This window comes from Rhea americana, unplaced genomic scaffold (assembly GCF_003343005.1).
Source record: "Rhea americana isolate MKP2758 unplaced genomic scaffold, rheAme1 scaffold_74, whole genome shotgun sequence".
NCBI classification, from domain to species: Eukaryota; Metazoa; Chordata; class Aves; order Rheiformes; family Rheidae; genus Rhea; species Rhea americana.
Genome location: NW_028186912.1, coordinates 487,338 through 496,310, shown reverse-complemented (window position 1 = coordinate 496,310; position 8,973 = coordinate 487,338).

Here is an 8,973-nt window from a genome sequence, read left to right as displayed (position 1 = left end):
GCTTTGAATTTTCAGGTGCCTTGGAGAGTTTGCAGCATGCTTGCTCTCAGGTCTTGAAAAGAGAAGATTCCTTTGACATTAGCACACCTACAGTTAGCAGTTCAGGTTTGGCATCTTTGCCTTTAAACACAAACATTTTTCTAAAGTTCTGGATTTGCTTAGATACTAGTTTTTAGACACCATTAAAGCTTATCATTGTACAAAACCAATTTTTGATGCAATTTCTAATTATCATCTACATAAAAAGCTCCATGGTCAAGAAAGGCAATGGATAGGAATGGAGATAAATAGACATTCTTGTCTAATTCTGCAATTTAATTTGAAGAGCTACTTTTGAGATTCCATAGAAAGCAGTTTTTTAAATTGGGTCAAGGGGATGTGACCTTAATAAGAAAGTTCTAGTCTACAAAATCAAGGCTTTCTTTGCATCAAATGTTAAACTCCTTTTTAACCAACATTAGGAAATACAAATATTACCAAATTCATCTGACTTATCTGACTTTTGGCTTTTAGCCAGTAACACTATCTTACACATGTGTAGATGTAGGTGTAGGTACAGACAGATAGGCCTGTTGTGAAATTCAATCAGAGTTCACTCACRATTCTCTATGACTTTTATGTTTCCCTGGAAAATCTAAGATGTCAAGATTAATTTTTAAAGAAGCTTCCAGTGTTGGAATATCCGAAGTAACCAGGCTTCTATAATGAATAATGCATTTGGATGTATCACTATCTTTTATTTACTACCAATTAAAAGCAATGAAATASTCTTGTAACTTTTGAGGTAATAACATAATTTTAATTCTCTTTTATGAAATGCTTGAGAGACCAAGAAAGTTTTTTAGAGATACCAACATACATGTTTTTTTCCTCACTTTTGATCATAATTACACCCTTTTCTATACAACAAAACAGAATCACAATAAAATGACAAATCTTGTTCCTATGTTGTATTTCTTTCCAGCAGTGAGATGTACTGTGTTTTTATGTAGAAATAATAATGGCATAACTGCTTTACTTTTTTTTTTCCCCTTTTAAAATCAAATCTGTCCTAACGAGGAATCAATAAAAAGCTGAATTTATGCTGAAATCCTTTCCCTCAGAGATCTACAGAATTTTAAAGAGACACTTTATTTTTTGTCTTGAAAGCATGCACTGAGCTATAGTTATCAGTAAAGACAGCAATTATTGTATTTTAAGGTAAACTGTTCCTCTTTTTAAATTGACTTTAAAGCTGAAGAGGCAGAAGTTTAACAAACATATCACTTATGTTTCTTTTTCTTCAGTGGAAGCCTAATATGCATGCAGACATCAGTCATTTTTCGTGTCAACAATTTGCCCCTTCTGAAAATGAGCCTCAAAATAATCTGAGTGGGTGGTTTTTTAGTTCTGCCAAGATATTTTTCCTTTTAAGGAYTGATAACTTGTTATGAATGTCAAAGTGAAAATTCAAAGGGAAGAGTTATTTATAAAAAAAAGATTTTTTWAAAATTATGAATTCTTGTGCAACAAATATCTCTCATGCTGTCTCTACAACTCAGTGCATGAGTAGCTAGCTGAAACTTTCTGTGTCCWTCCCTACTTCTTGTTCAATTATCACCTCTCTCTTGCAAGCCTTTTTATCTAAATATACAAATGAAATGCAAAAGATTCGTAAAATTCATTCTTAAGTGGATGTTCTTTGGTAAATCCTAAAGSCAACATACTACCCCCAGAGACCATGAACTGTTTCTTCTCCTGTAAAGGGGAGCACAAACTCCATATTATTACACACCCTCAGGGATAGACCTCCATCCATTTTTTTTTCTTTTGTTTATAAAAGGAGGGTTTTCAGAGACTCATGCAAGATATTATTATGGATGTATTATTTTACAAAGGGATGCAATACAGTTGAGCGYACACCCTCTGCATTAAGTTGTGTGTCTACTCCAGGAGTCCCTTGTTCTGTCGTTGCCCTCAGGGATAAAGAGGGAGGGAAGAAAAACAGAAGTCCTACACACCAGTAAAAAATAACAATAATAAAAAAAAAAATTAAAATATAAATGTAGAGATTTTTGTGAGAACGCTGTGAGAGTCCTACTCAAACTGGTGTATYTGGTTACCTAACTTATGGTTTATTATCATCTCTGCTTTACTCCTTTTTGGTCTCTGACATTTCTAGGAATTACTCCTTCTTCATCTTCACAGGAAAATCAGACATCAACATCGTGCCTATTCAAGCAAACCCCAAAGCTGCCTTATTTTCCTTCAACACTATATTCTTTCTATTTAATGTTTAAATTATTCACGTATCTGAGTCTTTCTGTCAGCTTCACTTCATGTCTGCTACTACATTATTCAGAATTTCTCCACTACACGGTTTCTCCTTGTAGTGTGGTAATCTGCAATATTATTTCCAACAGCTGATCCTTAGATTTTACCTATGAAGCATCTATTTTTATATCTAAAATTAAGTTTATCCTGCAGGTGACTGCATTARATTTCCCTCATTGTCTAAAGCTGGCTTCCAGGTTCATGCATTCTGCATTTGTACTTTGCTCTGTCACGTTGGAGCGCAGGTTTGAGCCAGTTCAGACATGAGGACGCATTTCCAACAGCACTGTTCAGTTAGCAAGAGYGAACAATAGCAGGATTTGGATGACATGAAGCCTGATACCCTGACTGCCACGTGGGGAGCAGTGCGCTTGTCCATCTTGTTTCACCATGAGGCTGCCTGTAGGTGGGTCTCTTTGGAAGAAGAGCTGGCCTTCTCTTTGTTACCACAGACTTCCTCTATGTTGCTGGCCAGAAACAATGGCCCTTAAAGTGCTACATCGCTGTTAGGACACCAAATGTAGCACAGCACTGCAAAAACAATACATCATTTTTGCTTTTGCCTGAACCATGACTGCTTCAACAGAAGCATGGATCCTTGCCTGGTGACAGCTTTACATGTTCTGATGCAGCTGTATCAAGACTCTGTGACAGGAATGAGCCTTCTTGCTCATTAATGTTCATATACGGGGGGAGAAGGTACATGTAGAGATGAGATTAGAGCAGGTCAGCTGGCYCCAAGGCTAGGAAGTCTCAATGTATTTCCAGGGTTTGAGTGAGGGTTAAACAATCCTTGCAGACTGCTGTGCTGCAAATGTGCAAGGGCTGACAGTGAAGGGAGAACAATAATACAATGGAGAAAGAGACAGGTCTACTCACTGAGGTCTACTCACTGCCTGAACTAGCTCTTTTATCACATGTCTTAGCTTCTGCTGTTCCTCCCACTCTTGAATTGGAGCAGGAACACAGGCATTCAGTAGAGACTGCTAGTGCCATTTGGCTTCACTCCACAGCCGCCTGCAGCACTCTCCCCACTCCCAAATAGCATGTGTTCACTTTGCCATATCCTTACTCATGATGGCAGCTTACTATCCTTGTTCCCACGCACTTACTGCCACAGTAGATTCTCCATCCTCTGTAAGGCAGTTTTTGTTGCAATGCCYGGCTTCATCCACAGATGCTTAAGACAAGAGAGTGAAATTGTTATTGTTCTGTCTCCAGCTAGACAAAGGACTCTTTCCCAGCAGGAATAACTCTTCTTTATCATTATATCCGACTGTCTTGGCCAGCGCTGGTGATTGCTGGGCTTTGTAAGTGTGTTTATGGCATATGGTGATTCCATGGCCCATGCCCTSCTGTTTAGGGAATGGGAAATAGGCAGGCATGTTCAGTTTGGGAGAAAAGTGAAAACTGCTTGCTGGTGATAGCATACTGTGCCTGGATGTTTCTCTGATACAAGTGTCCCCTGTCATGGGAGAACTAGGGGCTCTGATCCTTAGATGAGGACCASTAATAGGTCCACAGAGAAAAGAAACAGAGGGAAAGATAGTTTGCTGATGACAAGAATCCTTATTTGTATACTTCCATGATACATGGAGCGAAACAGRGTATAATCTTAGGGGGGCATAAGGAGCAGCAGAGGCTGGGGGTAGCTTTCACTTTTCATATCTGAACTTCATTTTGAATGACATGACATTGAGCACTGTTCTTCTAGGTCAGCAAAAATGATTCTTTGCTCAAGCCAAGGATGACCAATTTTGTTATTATACAGCATGCTTTTCCAGTGTCTGGACATTAGTGAAGTCTATTGTTCCAAGAAACAAATATGATGCTGCTTATCTGCCACAAACTAAAGTCCAATTCTGATGCCACACAGACACTGTGTAAGGAACAGCAGCTGGATGCAGTTGTCCTCATGTCAATGTGGGTCTGGGGTATGGCATACAAGGCAGATTCAGTCAAATCAACAGAGTGGGGTAGAGTATGGAGATGCAGTCYATGAGATAACTAGCAGCACTAGACTGACCTTCGGCAAAATGACCACCAACCTGGCAATATATCTGYCATCAGTTCCTTGCTATGATTCACCTATTGTCCTGGGAATCCTTCTCCTACCAACTAAGAGGTAAACTATCCACAGAGAATTATCCCAAATACCTTGCTACAGCTCTGGAACACAAAGGGATAATCTAGGTGTGTGGCTTCACAAAGTGGTCAAGTTTCTCCTAGAAAGGGCAGGCTGCTTCACCAGTCCCAGAATACTCATTGTTGTCCTTAGGCCTACCCCAGAGGTTTGCCTTGGTCACACACTGCTGCTGTAAGCTGGCTGCACTGGTTCTAATCAGGGAAGAGCGCGGGTGCATATCAGCACAACTGGCAACATTCCCCTGCCCCTAGAAAACAGCCAGAGGAAAGCTACCTTTATAGAGTATTTTGAACAAGCTTATACTGTCTCAACACTTTGCTTAATGGAACCATAGACATTTTGACTCAGCAATCAAGCCCAATAAAACTGGATTTATTATCTTGTGGAACAAGGACTTCACTGATTATAAGAAGCAGAATGAGAGGTTAAATGGAAATCCACATATAGCACATTTTTGCCATTCTGAATGCTGCAGTGATTTCTGCCATTTCTCTTCTCTTCTCCACACTTTTTTCTTTGAAATTAGGGSAAAAAAATCTTGGCTTATGACCTTTGAGTTTTATATTTGAATGCCCACTTTTCACACTTTTCTATTCTCTCTCTACATTAAGTTAAAATCTTTCCAACATTTGCAAGTAAATCTCCACTGTAAAACTTAGACAGTAAGTGTATGACCTTATGCATTCTGACTCCGTTCAGTTCTTTCAAGAGCTGCTTTGAATAACTCTTCAATTAATGTTTTACCTAATAAATTAGGTGTTTTCTGCCTAGAATTTCATTAAGACACTAAAACTATTATCTGCCCATCATCTAATTTTARGCTATATCTTGCATTTATGCTACTGTGGGGTTCTCTTGTTTGTTTCTTCTAGATCAGTTTCTAGTAGTCACTCAATCTTCCATGCAAGCAATTTTGCATAACTTCTACAGTAGAACCTTAAACTAAGTGCCTGTGTGGCATGTCGACATTTTTCACCCCTCCTCTTTTCTAACAGTTATGCTTTCTTTTGGAGCTGCATAGATTTCTCTGCTCTGTGAGTAGAAACACTCTTCTTTACAATGGTCACTAGGATTTATTTTTAAGGCTTTTGTTTTTTGAAGGTTCATACTCTGTAATTCTGTGATCTGCTTTATTGGGACAGGGAGTGGATAAAAACAGACCACTTAGTTATCTGCTAGTATCTAGCATTTTGGATTGAAAAAAACTGATGGATTTTCTTCTCAGCTGCTTAGGCATCCCTGAACACTTTTCCCCATCATCTGAGGTTGGCATAAATATAATAAATTCCACAAGTAATAGAAAACTAAAAGAACCAGGTCTTAAAGGAATAATGTTAGGTCATTTCCTTACACAGGATTTCTGAAACACAAGTATGTTTTATTAAATCTCAGAGTACAATACTCCTCACACGTACAGTTCACATCCCCTGATTGTTGAAATTTAAACTCTTCAATAATGTTAACAATTTCACAAAAACTTACATTTTCAGAGAAAATGGCTAAGTTAGATTAAGATAAATTTTTTGGCTATCATAACTATTTCAGAGTTAATGAAAACCACTGAATAAAACCACTTCCTTGAGGTTAGGGAATTTTTAGATGAGAGTTACTTGTATCTAAATAATGTGATCCTTTCTCTACTAGGACTTATTTTTCAATGAATATGTAAGACATATTCAAAATCACATTGTTGTATTTATGAGACATTTTTTATAACAGAGTTAGAGTTGATTGCAAGTAAGCAATTCTCACCTAAAACATAAAAATAAATTCTACTATCTGGAAAGCAAGGTGTAGAGAGTACGTATTGTGGGGAGGTGTATCCCTGCAAATCAAATCCCATTTCTAATTCTGAAACTCCTTTGGAAAATGAGGACAAGTAATTGACAATATCTATTATATAACCCTCAGCCTCAAATGATGAGGTATCTGTATCACCCATGTTGTTTATGCAGAGTATAAACTATGCAATTAGCTGGAAGCATATATTCATTCTCATTTTCTATTAGCTAGTAGTCAGAGTGCTATCTCCCAAAGTTAATATTATTAGCTGCAAGTAATGATGCACTGTCAAAGCTAACATCATTTGATTGCAATATACTTTTTATCCTTTCCAAAAGTGTCTAATGCAGTTTCATTGTTGTCTTGAWAGTCATATAAAATGACAGATTACTCTTTAACATTGCAGAAACATGTAATTATCAGAGAAATGGTGCTATGTCCATGATTTGAAGCATCAGTAGCCACATGGGAAAAGGTGCTCTTTTCAGTCAAACATTCATTCATCCATGCATTCATTCATCTGTTTATAGTGGAAAGAAGAACAAATACGGAGATGCCAAGGTACACAGCTTTTGAACTATCAATGTGTATCATTGAGCTATGATATATTGAACTATAGTTGAATATTGGAAAACAACATGATTTAATTTGTTGTCACTGTAACTGATTTGTATAAATGACTGTGACGAATACTGTAATACACTTTTCTTGATTGTACAACAGCTGCTTTTGTGTTTTTTGAAGTATAAAGTAGTTTACACTTCATAGAAACAAAAAGTTGAAAGTGTTTTGTTCTTTAGAAGCTTTGCTTTTATTATTTGTCCCATTTGCATACCATCTTATATCTGACAGTCCTTCATGAGTAATTGAGAAACTTCTGCATAAATTACAGCAAGCCTCATGGCAATTATTGCTTTCTTTACTGATCCATGCAAAATCAATTCTGTGTTCATGTAGGATTATTCTTGACTTGTTGATGGAACATCACCATCATAATGACTTCCAGAGTCAGGATCAGTGTAGTGATACAAGTCAATCCATTAAAGTACATAAAAATGCTAACATTCTGAGTCAGCCTTAGCACATGTTTATCCTATTTGTTCTCTATCTCTTCCGTGCTGGGTCAATAARCCTTGGATACTGTGCCACAGTTAGGCCAGAATTATTGCACAGGAAAAAATCACATATGAATTCCAAAAGGTTAAAAAGGTAGTCTACCTATTTTAGGTAGACTACAAGTTGACCTATCTCAGACCTATCTTGCATTTAAATGCATGTAAAAAGCATGTAACAATATTCAGGATTCAYTGGTGTGGCAGAGCAGCCTCCACCCCCCATCTCAGGCCTGAAGTGTGGTGGAGTGCAACTGTGTCCCCCCCTTCCTCTTATCTTGGGCTCCAGGTGACCCCAAATAACTGACAGCTCCCAGGGCTGACCAGGAGGAACTAGGCGATACTGGTTGCAACTGGTGAGGCCAGAAATGGGCAYGCGATAAGCAAAAAGGGGGATATTTTCCCCAAAACTACATGAAGTCAGCAAAAAGGGTATCTTTTCCTCCAGCATGGCATGAGATCAGCAAAAAGGTACATCTCCCCACCAAATATTGTATGACCATGAGTCAAACTCTGTGCCCATATACAGCGCTGCAGACGAGTGCCCGTTGAGCTCTGCTGCACGGCTAGGGGCAGCAGAGCCGTCAGTCTCCCCGTGAGCTGGGACACCTCTCACGGTTACTCTCCGGGAGCTGGGCAAACTTCTGACAAGAAACTGCTGGAGTGGTAACAAACTGAGACTTAGTCAAAATTGCTCTGCAGGAGCAACACTTTAATCATTTTTTCCCCATTTATCTGCATCATTCGGACTGAGTTCTTCAGTCTTGAAGATGTAGAGTCAGTATTTCAATCTTTCAGTCAGTTCTCTGAAAGTCTCCCGGGTTCATAGACAGCCTATTTCTCCCTCCAGTTCTGCTGCACTCTTTTGAAGCCCTCCTCTTACAATCTTCGTAGTTGCTCAAACCGTATCAGCGTCACCGTTTATCGGGAGTGCAGAGTAGTCTGTAGGCTGCTGAGTTTGGCTGAACATTCGCAAGCAGCTCTTTCACCGTGCCTACTAAAGGAAGCAGGCTTTTGTGACCTTGTTTCAAAGCCTTACCCTACAGACAGCCCTTGCTCAACCTTTGTATAAGACATCTGAGAAGCCGTATGCTTGGCATGTTTTTTATCTCGCAAATAACAAACTGAACTAGGGAGTGAAACTGTGTTTTATCAAGTGAGTCTCCAATCTGAAGCCTTTCTCACTATCTTCACAGCTGTTACAGGCAGTGCTTGGAGAGCTCGCTGGAGGGAACTTTGATTTCACTTTTCGGACAGGACGGCTGCCCCGGCGCACGCTGTGGGGCCGAGGACGAGGAGGAGCACAGAGCTTTCTGCCTTTGGCACCGCACTGAGCAAGCCCCGAGCGGCGGTTACCACACGCGCCTCCCTCCTTGCCGCACGGCTCAGGGCTGGTTCTGACAAGCGAGKGCGCGCCGCCCTCCCCCCCGCGCTCCCGCGTGGAACCTTCCAGCCCCCCCCCGGCAATGAGAGCGCCCTCCCACAGCGGGAGACGCCCCTCCCGCCCGATCCGTCACTTCCGGGGCGGCCATTTTGGGAGGTTGGCGCTTCGCGGCTCGCCGGTGGCGGAGGGGGCGGGTTCTGGGGCGCAGCGGCTGGTGACAGCGGCCGGGGCCGGGG